This window comes from Cygnus atratus, chromosome 10 (genome assembly GCF_013377495.2).
Source record: "Cygnus atratus isolate AKBS03 ecotype Queensland, Australia chromosome 10, CAtr_DNAZoo_HiC_assembly, whole genome shotgun sequence".
NCBI lineage: Eukaryota > Metazoa > Chordata > Aves > Anseriformes > Anatidae > Cygnus > Cygnus atratus.
The window spans coordinates 4,705,576-4,720,700 of NC_066371.1; the positions used below are offsets into that span (position 1 = coordinate 4,705,576).

At 44.9% G+C, this 15,125-nt stretch overlaps 1 protein-coding gene across 30 annotated transcripts in view; it reads left to right on the plus strand.

The window, feature by feature from the left end:
* Window positions 1-15,125, plus strand: part of FOXP1 (forkhead box P1) — a 370,718-nt gene that overhangs the window by 209,895 nt on the left and 145,698 nt on the right. The gene's annotated exons all lie outside the window — the stretch shown is intronic.

A 15,125-nucleotide genomic window follows, 5' to 3' on the forward strand; every position in this document is an offset into this window, starting at 1 on the left:
TGGGAAGTGACTACGTTCACCAGTGTGAATTATCCGTATAATACATTTTGTCTTTTTTCTTTTCTCTGATAAAATTTTGCAACTCTCTGAGGAAATTTTACACTGGAGTGCTGGGCATGTATCATTAACGTGTTTGGGAACAAAGGCTGCAGTTGAGCCGTTGTGAATACACTTAGGCCTACCCCTCACTTCTCTAATGCAATAAGCATTCTTCAAACCTTTTAAATAAGCGATTGGCAGCTGGTTAAGACTCCCCTAAGCGTACAGTGATCTTTTTAGCAGGTTGTTGTGGAGAAGAAAAACCCGCACTCAAAAACAAAGCAAACTCTGGGCTTGTGGAGGAGCAAGGGACCCCATTTGCCAACCTAAGACAGAAAGCTCTCGTAATTAAACAAGTCAGAAAAATGGATGATACTAAATGCATAGATTTGGGTTGTTTCAATCATTTTCATCCTACAGGTTTTTACTTGAAGTGAGAATACCATCAGTGAGAAAATCACAGCCATGCTGAATTCATTACTGCAGTAGTCACACAAAACCACGGATAAAATTTCAATAACTGCAGGCCACAGTTGAGTAAACAGTTGCACTGAAACTTAATTCCTGTTGACTTTTCCCTCATTCTTCGCCAGGGGCACATTCTGATTCGTAGTGCAAAGACAACAGGGGTTACAGCTTTGATTAATATAGGACAGTAGAAGAGGATTGGAACAGTAAAATATGTTCAACACAAAGGTCTCTCCTTAAAAAGGCTTGATATCAAAACGAGTTAATTACACTGCCTTTTCCATAGGAGCACTATGGAATTTTCCAGCGCTGCTGCCTGCCCGCTCTGAGCAGAGAGGAGCCGAGGGAGCACACGGGCACGCTGCGGGGCATGGCCCAGCAGCAGGGCGCAGCCCTCCGCTGCGTCCCTCCTGCTCCCAGCTGCTTCTCCGTAGCCATCCAGAGGGCTCTCGCTGCCTTCCATCGCGTTGTAATCTCGCATGTAATGCGTTGTGGCATTCACCAGCCGCCCGTTCGGTTAAAGAGGGGCACAGATTCCTTCCCAAACGGGTCCTCAGCCCTCCCCCGGTGCCCGGCACAGCTGGGGCAGGGCTGCCTGCGGTGGGCTCCGCGTGGCTCCGCGTTTCGCCCCTAGTTTATTTTTCCTCTGCCAGCACAACAAACGTGTTCGCTTAGCTCGCTTTCCTCCAAGTGCTTAAAAGACCTTTATGTTCTGTGTTTGAATTCTGCTCTTAATTGGTTTTGATGACTAACTTTTCCATGGAGTTATCTTTTAAAGAGCAAGTTGATTGCAAAGTTTGAAACACTTATTGAAAAAAAAAAAAAAGGATAACAACAAAAGGGTAACCAGAGCCAGCATAAAAATATCAATCTTTGTGTTTGGAAAATATTTTTAAATGCTGAAAAGAAGAAAAACCCGTTGTTTTCAGACAGCTAATGCAAGCATTTACAGATACACATACAACATGGAGCATAATGTTTAGATGTTTCTCCATATACAACATATGCTCTCAGGTCACTTAACAGAATGCGTTCCACAGAACGCTTCTTCAATACAAATGAATGAGTTCTGAATTAAACAGCTATTTCTTAAGAGCATTTCATTCAAATCTTTTCTTTTTGCCACCTGGCACTTGTTTTGTCTGAAGAAAAAAATCAGCGGCGGGTAGTTTGAGCTCGGCTGTTGTGGGTAGCGATGTATTCCGGTGCTGAGCGGGGCTGAGCAGTGGAACGTGGGCTCGCAGTGGCTCGTCTAAAGCATCTGTGCTGAGTTTTGGTTCACATTTTTTGGTAAATTTATGAATTTATGAGAACTAATAGCTTTGTTACTTTGAGAAAGGAAAACAAATGCTTCACATTTTTTAGGAAGTTTTAATGGGTTTACAAACTTGTAAATATTTTAGCATGGAAAACTGTGGAGCACCGCAGATGTTCCTGTGATGGAAGGAACAGCGTGCGGTGCGAACTCTCTTGTTCTAAGTGCAGGGAGGACTCATAGGGCAAGTTTTACTTCCGTGTCATCTCAGGGTGAGTCTGCCATGCAAGAAGTCAGAGGGATGCTAAATTATTTAGTATTGTCGATCTTCTAAAATGCGCTGTTAAGTGGGGAGTAGAGAATGCGGAGACCAGTTCTTCTAGATGTAACAACACATAGCTCAAATGGATGTTTGTGTTTGTAGTCATGAAGATACTTTTCAGAGAGCAAAAGCAGTACAAGTGGCTTCTCAGGGACAGTGTGTCTTTGGTAGGGGTGAATAAACATGGAGATAGGTGTAGGAGAAATCACTCCCAGAACCAGTCTAAAAGGGAAGGAGAGCTTTCCCGTGGTATTTTGGCACCTCCTGAGGGGGAGAGAGGCTGCCTTCCCCTTGCCACTGACACGTCTGGCAGCCGGTGGTTGGCACCTTACAGGAATGAATGGGTCACATCCGAATTTGGTGGAGAGGGCAGGGTTTTGGTGACCTGCCTGGAAAACCTGGAATTGTCACCTGGGCCATCAGGCTTCCTATAAAGGGACCAGAAACGGGCATTTGGCATGGGGTCAGGCAGCAGGGCTCAGCAGCTTGTTCCCAAGGCGCCAAGACCAAGGGACGGGGCTGAAAACGTGGGAACAGGGCTCCAGGCTGCATCGGATGGCTCTTGGGCACCGTGGAAAACCTCTGGGAGGTGCCGAGTGGGTGTCAGAGTCAGCCACGAGCTGCGAGGCAGGCTGAGCGAGGGAGCTGGGACAGAAAGCCTGTAATGAGGGGGTGACGTGCTACCGGGGAGTGATAAACACAGGCTCATGGGGACGAGCTGCCTTTTAACACACATGGTCACAGCATTAGTTGCTTCAGTGGTTTCTGACGTCTACTCAAACAGAAGGCTTGATACCTCGGTTCTAGTCAGTTCTTTTTTTTTATAGTTTATAAAATATTATTTATTGTGATTTATTTTTATCCTTGGGACTATTCATTAAAGTGTTCTTCATGTTGTTAGAGAAATCAGAATGTGAATTGAACAAAGGGGGTGATTATCAAGTTGAATTCTGATGTACGGCAGCAAGACACCAAATGCTGTGTTGCTTTGTGGCAGAAATGCAAACCTCTCCACATCAATAGCAAGATCCACTTTGATACCCTAACTTCAAGTACTGCCCCGCGAGTATATAACTCGGTATCTTTTGTCTAATCCAGAATGCTTTTGAACTTTTAGGAGGTATGACTTTAATAGTAATTTGTTGACAGATTAGCTACAGAGATTGCAGAGAGTTTATTTTGCAGAACTGGCAGGCTCGTATCAGTGTTCTCTCAAGGAAAAAAACACACATTGCTGTTTTGCAATTGCTTGCATTTATTGACAACCTGCGCTGAGCAGGCAGAATTGGAATGTTTGTATAATGTAAACCTATAGCTTGTCTGATGAAGTGTAGTGTACTCTTAGGTGGTGCATAGATTGTTTGATAAAAAGGGTTACAAGGTGACTGTTTATGACAAACTGGAATAGCAATCAAAATGCAACTGGTACAAGAAGGAAGTTTATATAAAGAATTGTAGGGAAGTTTCTTTTCTTCACTTTTGTCTTTGAGCTGAACTATACTGTAATTATGAAGTGTCGTTTTGAACTTTCAGAGGAGCTTAGACAAACACCGTTTTTGCTCTGTGTCCACAAAGTAAGGAAAGGTTTTTTCCTTGGAAAAAAAAAAGATGGCATTACATATAATTTTTAGTGCATCCTGTTTTGTATTTTTTTATGCTTTTATTCTTTGAATGCATACAAATGAAAAATTGTGTTGTTCACGTACGTGAGACAAAAAAAAACAAACATTTCATAGACATCAAAAATCCGGACTAGGTTCTGGTATCTGTACCAAAGTCAACAATTTCCTCACAATTAGTCTCACCAACTGTAGTTGCAGTGTTTGTGGTATCAATGTGAAGATGTCACAGTTTGGCCTTTTAGAGCAGTAGATGTTTTGAGAAACGTTGAGCTGTGAAGTGTTAGATTGAAGAAAGCAAACTCCAGAGGGAATATGTGGTTTCTTCAGATTTTGTTCATGTCCAAGGAGGAGGAGAAAGTACGAGAAATGGAGGGTTTGGCGTATTGTTGAGAGGCTGCTTTAATTGGGTAGATCAAAAAGAAGGTTAGACTGGAAAGAATTCTGAATGTATCACAGTATAAATTGAAGTAATGCTATGATATTATTTTAAATAAGTTGCTGAGCTTCATCTTATTTCAAAAAACCCGTGGGGAAGGGTTACAAGCTGCATCAGGAGTTTTATGGTCCCATTGATCATGATGTGGACTTATCTCTTCAGAACAAAACTGCTAAACCAGATCCTAGATAAAGTCTTTGTTTCATATTGACATAACTGGGTTAGACCAAATTTGTTTGTTAGACTTTAAGGGAGCGTCCATGTTGAGTCATTTTGTCCAAGGAGACATAAAGCCTAATTATTAAACTGCTGTTGCTATCGAAGGAGCCATTTGAGGGTGCAGTTTAAACTACATCCAGGTTATTGGGAACGTGTCTGATTTTGTATTGTAGTACACTGATAATCGATGATCACAGCGTCGTGAAAAGATTGCTGCATTTGTAGGGCTTGTGCTGTTTCATCGGAGAATGTGAAAAACAACTTTATGGTAACTTGGTGTTTTTATCGTTCAGACTTTTCCCTCAAGTTCTCTGATCTCCCAACATTGAGCAGAAGGTGACATGATGTCTTTTTAGTCATTCAAATCTAATAACTTTTAATCTGAAGGTTAAGTAGTGAGATATAAACTAAGAGATGATAATATCAATTTTATGTTCACTGAAGGGCACAATATACCTCTTTCTAGTAGGGGGAAAATTGTGCGTAAAATGTCTTTTGGTTTTCAATGGAAAAGCTGTGGCTCTGAGAGCTTAGGAATGAAGCAGTGCTGGAAAAATTAAATAAGTTTTAACGTAGGCTGGCTACCTTGCCTGGATTTTAGAATCAATGATTTTTTTCCTTAATAATTCAATTTTTAGATCTCTTGTCAATGAACCATGCTGAGAACATTCATGCGGCATTCTCTATCCTCACTATTACTAATGCCTTTGTTATAACTACTTATTGACATCAACAAGCCTTGAATCTTCTCGAAGTGCTGAAGGGTAAGGGGAAACTACCACTTTGTTGCGCTTGCTGAGATTTTTTTTTTTGCCTTGGTTTTGTTTTATTTTGCTTCTAAGGTCTTTTACAAATAACTGCATAAATCTTGAGTCCTCGGAGCACCTTGACATTGGCTCTGCAGTCATGTGTGCGTGTACAAGCATGTACCTGCAGAAGCCGGGCCATTAGACATGTAACCACCTGGGTTATGTGCACATCCAAATCTTCAGACTGGGGATGTCTATTTCTGTATTTATTTATTTTTTTTATACAATAGTTGCTTTTACTGGTAACTTAAAGTCATGTAGTAATTGCTTAGGTTTCTGCGGGCTCTTTGAAGAGCTGTAACTTCTGAAATATGTTTGCTGGTTTGTTTTTTAACCTTGCATCTCATGCAAAAAATCAGCAATGGTATGTTTGTTCCCAGCTGTTTTCGTAGGTGTGCTCTCTACCCCTGTATTTGCTTATGCTTACTCATAAGCAAAAAAGTTATACATTCAGGAGTTCTGTTTAGGGAAACTGCACAAAGGAATGCTTCAAAGCTTTTAACCAGCACATGTGTCTGCTGAGAAAGACGTTCAGTAGACACCAGATACAAATTAAAAGTCTATTTCTAATGATTGATGTTATTTAAATTATTGGAGGCTGTTCCTCCTCCATTGATCTTCAGGCTTAGGGGTTATCTAACAAACAGTGCAACCAATCCTGTGGTACAGCAAGCTTAAACGGCAGCGTGCCTCTTAGGGTGTCAAGAAGACTTTAGTTCGCACAAAACTTCCCTGTTGGGGCCTTGATGTCGCAAGATGCTAAAGCATGTGCCTAAACGTGGGCACATCAGTCGTCGCGGTGAGGTCACCGGTATGGCTCCTGCCTGTAAACCCGGGAATGTGCTCGAGTACCTTCCTGAATTAAGGAGTAGTAATTGCCCACTAACAAGAAGTTGCATGCATTGCTGGTATTTTAAAAGTAATTCAACTTTATTTGGGAGCGTGAGTTGCATGTAGGGGGATTGCTTGGCAGTGCCTTATGAGCTGATTTTCACTAGCGGGGCTGTCGATTTCGGTGGAGTTTTGTCTGACTCGAATAGATTTAAATGAGAGCAGAATGAAACGCCACGGTTTCCTCTGTTATGTTCTTTATCCTGTGGAGCTTCATTGGGTATCACAGCAAGTGAAAAGAATATCAGCACTGGTGTTGTAATTTATAACAGTAATGTTGTAAATAAAGATTGGGATTCAAAGGAAAACGCAAAACTCATGAATACTCTTCATGAGTTTATTTAACTGCATAGCACCCCATTAATTAAAAAAAATAGCAGAAGGTAATTTTTGGATGCTTCGTGTAAACAGCGACATCCTATAATGACAGTTTTGCAGGATGAGTGTTGCCTGTTTTGTTGCTATGTTGTGCATTTGTTAGCCAGGCTCACTGCATTTTCAAAACATAAAATGTATTTGTAACCTGTTTTAAATAGTGCAAATATACCTTCCCCCCCCCCCCCCCCCCCCCCGTAAAAGCCATATATATTGTATCTGTAGAGCGTCTGTAAAGTCAGTGTCATGTGTCAGACATTTCTGAAGCCTGGGGCCAGTGCCAGCTTTATTACAAGTTGCGGTTTTCGATTTATTTTTAATCATATTTCTTCTTTTAAGATTTTTTTTTTCTTTCTTTCTTTCTGGGCTCCTGAAAGTAAGGCTTGTAAAGAGAGGGTTGGGGAGAGTTTGGCTATTTAATCTATCTGGCAACGTGTTGCAAAGCTCATCAGCACAATCCTCCCGTTCGCCCCCAGCCCTTGGCAGAGGTGCATGCTCTCAGGCACATGGAAGAGAGTGATGCAAGACATGGGTATAATTTCTTGTGTTCTGTGTGCTGACATGATCTTGATTCTCATTTAATGATTGTAAGGATTGAGGGCTGGGATTGTTACAGACAGAAACATCACCGGACATGCGGGTGCTCGGGAGATGCTTGCATGCTTGGAGGTGGGTTAGTTTTGCTTGATAAAGAATTGTATTTCCCATTTCGGGTAGCCTCTTTTGATCAAGCTTCAAGGCTGAACTAATTCTTATAGGCTTGTTGTGGGCCTTCTTACCCTATTATACGAAATAAGCATGTTTTTGAGAAGATTTTGTTCTTTTCTAGCAAGAGACATCATTATTGAGGGGCACGACACAAATGTTTCAAATTTGGAGATGCAGAGCAAGGTCACAGTTTGCCTCCAGAATCTGAAGTAATCAGGATTTTATTTCAGATAAAACCTCTGGGGCTGATACTTAAAAAACACAACTTTTAACTGGCATTACGCAATTTGCTATGGGTTGCTTAGCCAAATATTTGTGTATGGGGCTTTTTTCCCTTTTTTTTTTTTTTTTTTTTTTTCAAAAGACTTGCCAAAGTTCAGGTGGGATTTCAGGCTTTAACAAACTCTACCTGGAAATTAAATGCAGGAAAGGAAGGGCAAAAAAATCTTGCCTGCTTGAATTAAAGTGATCACAAGCTAAAGGAATGTGGCAGTTGTTAATGTGGTCGGATGAAGTTTTCCTTAAAATTTCCTTGTTGTTATCACTGTTACCAAAAAAAAAAACATGCCAGGAGAGAACTAGCATAATGCGGTAGGGCCACTGACTGTCTGACACTCCTGCTTTTTACTCCTTACTCTAATAATCAGTTATACGTGTGCTAAAAAACTGGTAGGCTCTGAAGGCAGAGGGTGGATCTTCCCTGGTGCCTGGTGCCATCCTTAACCAGCAGCAGCCCCACGCCTCTGGGGTTTGGCTGCTCTCTCAGGTACGAAGCTATAGGGCACTTGTGTTTTTAAACCATCATCGTTTCATAGTTTTGTTTCCACATAATTAAGTGATTCATTGGAGGAGAAAGGTCAGACATGGGGAAGGATAAATGGGACTGGGAGCAGTGGGACCCAGCGTCCTGCAGGAACAGCGAGAAGTAAAATGGGGTGGAGTTCTTGTGCATGGGAGAGCTTCTGCAGTCCGTCTCAGCCGTCCCCAAGAGACTTTTTCTGGTGTCTGCTTAAAGGGGATGCTTGATCCAAATTTGATCTGTCCTAGGAAAAGCTCTGTTTGGGGTAGCGTGGCTGTCGTATATGGTTACTTTGTTGTACCGCCTTATGCACCCGCTCCTGTACTGTGCCAGTCCTTTTCTTAGAGCTCAGAGAAAGACAGACGAGTGTGCGTGGAAAGCAACTGCTGGAGATTTTGTTGAAAAGCCTACAACGTTTTTGACGAAGAGGCCGGATAAGGCCCTGATCTCTCTGTCGTTACTAATCATACCCTCGCAGGCTCTGCAGGTGCGGTGTTTTATTTGGTAGGTTTCGTACTGCGGTGCATAAAACTTCCCACTGGGAACGTGTGGCACGTGGTGTGTGCGTGCAGAGCAGGTCGGCGTGGGGAAGGCAGCAGCTCTGCTTTGTATCCTGCGTGGCAGCTCGGGTTTGGAGGCAAGGACAGGTAATCGTGGGGTGCTCTGTGGCTGGAGGAAGGCAAAGCAGGCGGCGTGCCGGCCGGCAGAGCTGGCTGTGGCGCTGGGCTGGGGCTGGGGGTGAAGTGCCTTCTGTGCAGTCCTGGGGAGCGTTCGTTGCAGCTCAACGTCCCTAACCCTGCCTTCTCCTGCCCGCCTGTCCAGAACTCTTCTGGCTGAGTAGGTGTGCTGGTATCTTCCCAGCCGTCATTCCAGACTTGTTACTTGGGTAGCAGAAGCTCAGGGAAAACGGTCTGCTTCCCCTAGCTTCAATGCTATATTACAGGTCCTAAAGAAAAACCCTCCAAGCCAGTAAACAACAAAAAGCAGACTTATCTTTTATGGTGTTCCTGAAACAAATGTAGGGTTATAACAGTAAAGCAGGTTTTATTAAATCTAGGTGTGAATCCATATCGAAGAAATAATCCACTGCCTCCTTTCAGTTTCTTGTCTTTTTAATTAGTGCTGGCAATGGGATTGTTAGCTTTTAAGGTATGGTAAATACGAGCCTATTAATATTATTGAATGCAACACTCAACAAAGTGCAGGCAATGCTGGTAACTGTAGGTATTTTATGGAGAAGCTAAAAGCAGGCCGTTTCCTCTTTGACAAATCTTCCTTTACAGCGCACAGAGGTGGCACCGCGATGGGTCGCTGTCCCCCGGCACGCGGAGCAGCCGTCCTGGGTGGGTGGCACAGGACCCCCCGTGCACCAGCCCAGCCTGACGCTGCAGGCCTGAGCCCCTTTGCCCAGCGTGGCAAGGTTTGGGAAGTTGAAATAGTTCTTTCTTTTCCTTGAGAAATGATTCACCAATTCCTCCAATTAATGAGGAGGCTTTTTGAAGTGTTTTACACTTGGTTCCAGCCTTTTAACTTGGGCAAGGACTGGATTATAGGGGTTTAGCAGTGATTAGCTCTGTTTACAGTATTTTCTTTGCTCTGAAAGGTATGGTGTTTGCTTTGCAGAGGGGTTTTATTTTTCAGAGTTCCTGTTGACCACCTGCTTTTTTTCCTAATTGATTACAAGGACAATTGCTAGGCATAATAAATAAAAGATACGGTCTACCAAGGCTGTGTCATAAGGCCTGCATGTCAAAGATTCATAAACTGCGAGCAAAAATACGGGCCTTTCCCTGGGGGCAGGGAAGTGCGTGCCGTGTTCCTGTCTGGGGATCCTTCCAAGGGCACCGAGAGCCCACGGTAGGAGCTTTTCCAGCAGTGGCTGACGGCCTCACTGGGTGCAGCGGCGACATCTCAAATCAGGGCAGGGTCTTCCATCAGGATGCTTCTTCCCAATGCCTGACCAAATGCTTATCCTGCGGGTAAACCCTCTTACCTCCTGTGGAGCCTGTAACAGGCCTGCGAGCAGATCGTCTCCTTTCTCTTTACAGCAGCCTTTTTCATATAGCAACATCTGAATGCCGTTTCCATGTTTGTGCCCTTCATCTCCTCAGAACTTAAGCAGTCCTAGCTCTGACTGTGTAACGTGTATTTTCCAGACCTGTGATCGTTCTGGTCACTGTCCTCCGGACTCCGCAGGCAGTCTGTGTTCCTCTTGGCTTGTGGTGCTCAAATGACACGATCCTCCAGCTGACGTCTTGCTGCAACAAGTGGAGACAACAAATTTCCCGGTGTCTGACTTGCAGGCGATGCTCCTGTTTATGCACCTGACTGTGGTGCATGCTATTTTTGCAACAGCATGACCCCGTTGACTCATGTTCAACTTGTGATCCACTGTAATCCCTAGACTTTTTTTTTTTCCTGAGGAAGTGCTGTGTAATTAGTTGTTTTCCTTGCTGCATTGCAAAGTTTGGGTATTCCAGCTGAATTGCAGCACTGTAGATTTATCTTTAATAAATGCCATCCCATTTTTTTTACCAACAGTTGCTCCACTTTCTCCACTTCTTCTCCTATATCAGCTTAGCAATCAGCCCCAATGTAGTATCACCAACAGGTTCTCTGTTCCTTCGTCGGTGTGTTTCATAAAGGATTGACTTCGTCAGCATGCATTTGCTACCTGCTTTGATTCTGAGAGTGAACCGTGGATACATACGAACCACATACAGTTATTTTGTTAAGAATATGTTTTCCTAGCTTGCATAAGAAAACATCCTCTGAGATACTACCAGAAGTCTTTACAGTCAAAATACAGGACTTCTGCTGTTTTTCCTCTGTTCAAAGATGTACCGAGGCAAACATTTTTTCCCCTTGCTTTTAAAAGATTACTTGCATCTTGGACGGACCTGATGTCTGCACTTGACATTCAAAACAGCCTAGTTATTCAAAACAACCTGTCTCTCCTTCAGTGAGCAGGACAGAGCACCGGGAAGAGCAGCCAGCCAGCACTTCGCTTGTTCCAGGCTTTTTGCACCTATTGCACCAATTAACTACACTAATGAAAACGGATATTGTTGGAATCTTATTAACTATGTAGCCCATCCCACCCAAACTTCAAACAGTTGCAGGTGAGAAGTGTTTACAGGGACTCAAAAAATCTAAAATTCGAGATCTCATTTAACAGGTTCTCCCAGTGGCAGCTCGAACTGGATTTGGGTAAAAGGAGTGCAGCAGGAGGGATGTGCCTGGAGAGCCCTCACAGTAACCCATCCCTATTTCTTCTACATGTGTGTCTATCTCATTTCATCTATTGGTTCTTCCAGAAGCACAATCTTAGCCCAAGGAAGTCTCTCTTCTATTGTGTTCAGGCCAGAATCTGGTCTCAGCTGTCTATCTTTACCACACATCATGTCCCTCCATCTTCTCCGTCTTGTATCAGATTGTCCTTGGAGCAAAAGATGAGCAAATGTGTGTGTCTTCCCGTTTAATTGCATATGTCAATGATAAATCTTCTGAGAAGACTCGAGCCACATGTTTCTGGGTTAGGCTGCCTCTCCGTCTGTATCCTGATCCCTGTCCTTCATCAGTCGCTAAAATCTGAAGGACAGAACAGAAGGAGTAAAGGTGTGCGTGTGCTTAAAAACCCACTTCATGTCTAGTGCACAGAGGCCGTGCAGAACTCCCCAGTAACAACTGCCATAACCCTGCCTCTGTCATTTGGAGGCCACTGCTCCTGCCTTTGCCAAGTCTCTGTCGTCCACAAGACAAGACATCTGCAGTGCATTTGTTTAAAGCAGGGAGATGACAGGCGCTGAAACAGATGTTGGAAAACAGAGCAGCAAAAGGCCTGCACTAAGCGAAGAGCCCGTCGGGTCTGAGCTGTTTGATGCTGATGGCAGCGTGAGCTGACTGCTCCTTCAGAGCGGGCTGAGCAGGGAGATCCCTCTGGTAAGAGACGTGCTTTGCCAACACGTGGTGCCCCCTTTGTCGCCGCACCTTTTCAGATGTGCCTGGGGAAAGCCCAGGGAACGGGATCATCGTTCAGCCCCCCGTAGATGAGTAAGGCTCTTGCTTCTCCAGACTGAATTGATTCCTGGTTAGGGCCTGAACCATTGGAAGATGTCAAGAGCGTGGCTCGGCATCCAACAGCCAGTATCACTCATTAGTTTGAATGAAAAGCCTCTGTGCAGGCTTTATCAAAACTGCGGAGAGCTTTCTCGTGATCAACATAAAACAATATTCCACCTGAAACCTCTGCACCACGTTGCCGTATAAAAGCAGCTAATGTCTAGTGATCCTTGGTATATGAAGCAGTTCAGGTTTATCACGAGCTGACAGATTGTGCTTTCACAGCAACGAATCCCTTTTGTACCTGCTCTCATGTTTCCTAAGACCAGCTTTTCACCTTCTCTGATCTTGTCTTTGGGAGCTGATCTCCTTGCCCTGAGAAGATGCAGCTGGTGCTAAATGAGCTCGTGGAGCTGGGGCTGTTTACCTGTTAGTAATCTCGGGCAGGAGGCAAACTTGCTGAATAAGGGAGCCCAACTGATGTTCAGTTCATTCAGTCTTGTTGACAGGAGGCGGATGGAAAACCGGCCCCTACCAGAGGAAAAAATAGTCCTGCATGGCAGGCAGGGACTGCCCTCGAGGAGCGACAGGCGCCCCGCGTGTAAGATCGTGGTGGCTAAACAAAGCCACAGCAGCTTTTCAGGAAATCTCTGGCATGCTATCCTGTAACGCGACACTGCTTTTTTTAGTGACACAGCAGCTAGCCGTTGAAGGATTGATCATCTTTCTTGGAGAGGAATGCCAGTTTGTTCCTCTTGAGCCCCTTGAAATCTTCCTATTGAGGACCAGCAGAAGAAGGGCCGACCACTGGCTCACGGTGCTGGCGAGGTCCTTTAAGGCCAGAGACACGCAGGGCAAAGCAACCTCCAGGACTGTCCAGGAGGAAATACTCGAGTGTGTTGCGGATATGCGACAGAATCCTTTGTGTAGACGTTTCTTTAGATTTATGCTCCAAGCATCTCGTTCAGTCCTTACCATATTTCTAACAGCGATATTCCCCGTGCAGCTGGTCGAGGTGGTGGTTGCATCGCAGTCGTGTCTCGTTGCCGTGCTTCCAGAAGCCTCTTAAGGATCTGGAATGCCGAGGCCACAAGTGCTGCCCCTTCCTCCAGGGTTAAGATGCGGTCAGGCCCCACACTTGGTGTTTTTCCAGAACAGGAGGTGCTCCTGTGCCCTGGTGCACCGCAGGTTTGCACCGGTGGAGGGATCAGCAGCACGCCCTTCACACTCGCATGGCACTGCTGATCCTTGTCTTGCATCCAGAGACCACGCTACCCACCGCTACCTTAACTAAGAGGAAGGAGGACAGCATTCTCCAGGCTATCTGAGCTGCTGGCAGATGTGCTATCTGCTAATGAAAGATTGTTCAGCACAATCACATTTTCATCTTATCCTGGTAGAAGGAAGGAAGGGATATATGCCTCTTCTTCTAGTCTGTTTTTCTCCATCTGATTTTTCCTTTGTGATGTTACAGAGACAGGCAGTAGGCAACAACCTTGAAAATCATTACTACCTTGCCCCGGTCTTTACAGGGACTTGAACCATTTACCTAAAGCGTTTTATGAAAGGGCTGGCTCCCATATGTTTGGGTGAAAATCACCGGACTGTGCTGAACCTCCTTATATCATTACTGTTTATCCAAAAGGATGAAAGGAGGAATGATGCAGGACACCTGGAGGGATGAGGGGAAGGAGAGCTCCTCTGCGCCTGCCCCGCAGATTCCTTACCTGACCAGGTCTTACTGCGCTGCAGATGGACTGCAAAGTTTGCTGTCCAGCCAGAAGAGCCGACAGGCTTCTCTTCTGCCCCCCCGGAGCCGCTGCCACCTGCAGAGGCCAGGAGCTGCGTGGACAAATGTTGTTTTCAGGAGGGCTCAGCTGATAGCATCGTTTCACAGCTGGCACGCGGGGCACTGCGTGGTGTGTCCCGTCCAGCCGCTTCCACTCCCTCCCCAGATGGGCTTCAGGTCATCCCCGTCATCCTGAAACCGCACAGATGTTGTGCAAGTTAACGTCTGCCTAGCTTTTGAGCTGAACGTGGGAGTGGAGGGAAGTAGGGTATGTAAGGATGGATTTGCTCCTCAAAAATGGGTAAACAGTGAGGAATTCATTAGGAGTAAAAGACCTGTTGTTATTATTTAGAAGTGTATTGTTCCCAGGTCTGTGCTTACTGTTCTGAAGCTGGCTTTTGGTGCCTCTCAGGTCATCCTGCAGCGCTAGCTCTGGCCTCAGCCTTGTTTCGCTTTCCTAGGCTTGGATTTCCCCCGTAGCTGTTTTTCCCCGCACTGCGCAGAGACACACCTGGGGAGCTGGTGGGACCCCAACTGTCCGCGCCCGTGCCCGGTGGTGGCCCAGGGAAGGCCGAGGGAAGATTTAGGGGTTTTGCCACGGTAACTGAAAGCACAGATTGTCTTTGCTCACGTGTTTCTTTAGATGAAGCAACGGGAGAAACCTCCCTGAGTCAGGAACGCAGCACGTTCAGGGAGGGGAGTTTTCTGCCCAGGTCCGAGCAGATCGAGTTGAAAGAGGTCAGCGCTGTGCCTCGTGTGAGCAGTGTTTGTTCCGGGCCTTAAAACGAGAGATGCCGGTGAGATTGTTACACTGGGAAATATTAATAAATAATTGATCGATAGTAGAAAAGGACTCTTCCTGTAAATAAACTTCAGTGTAATTAATAGCTCTGTCTTTTCAGTGGCGTGCATGCAAACGAAGCCAGGGATGCAATTAATGTGTCGGGAGCCTGAAGGACATCTGCAGATAAGGGTTAAACAGTCTATTGAAGCTGAACTTGTGAACCTGCTGCAACTGCTAGACTTGTTTGTTTCAATAAAACTTTTGTCTCTGCTGTGTACATATTTTACAGCATGTGTCTCTCATTCTGCAGGAAACACTTAAAGTCAGGTTTTTAATATAATGTTGGTAGCAAAGTATGAAGGACAGAGGAGGTAACAGAGAAGGCAAGTTGCTAATGCAAAAGCAGTGTACTGAAAGTCACTTTTATTTCTTATTTATAATCTACATGCACACTCTGGATAATAGATGACAACGCTCATTCAGTACTTTAACTTCAAAGCAGAGAGAAGGCATGGATGACAGAGCTGGGAGCTGGAACACAAAGGTA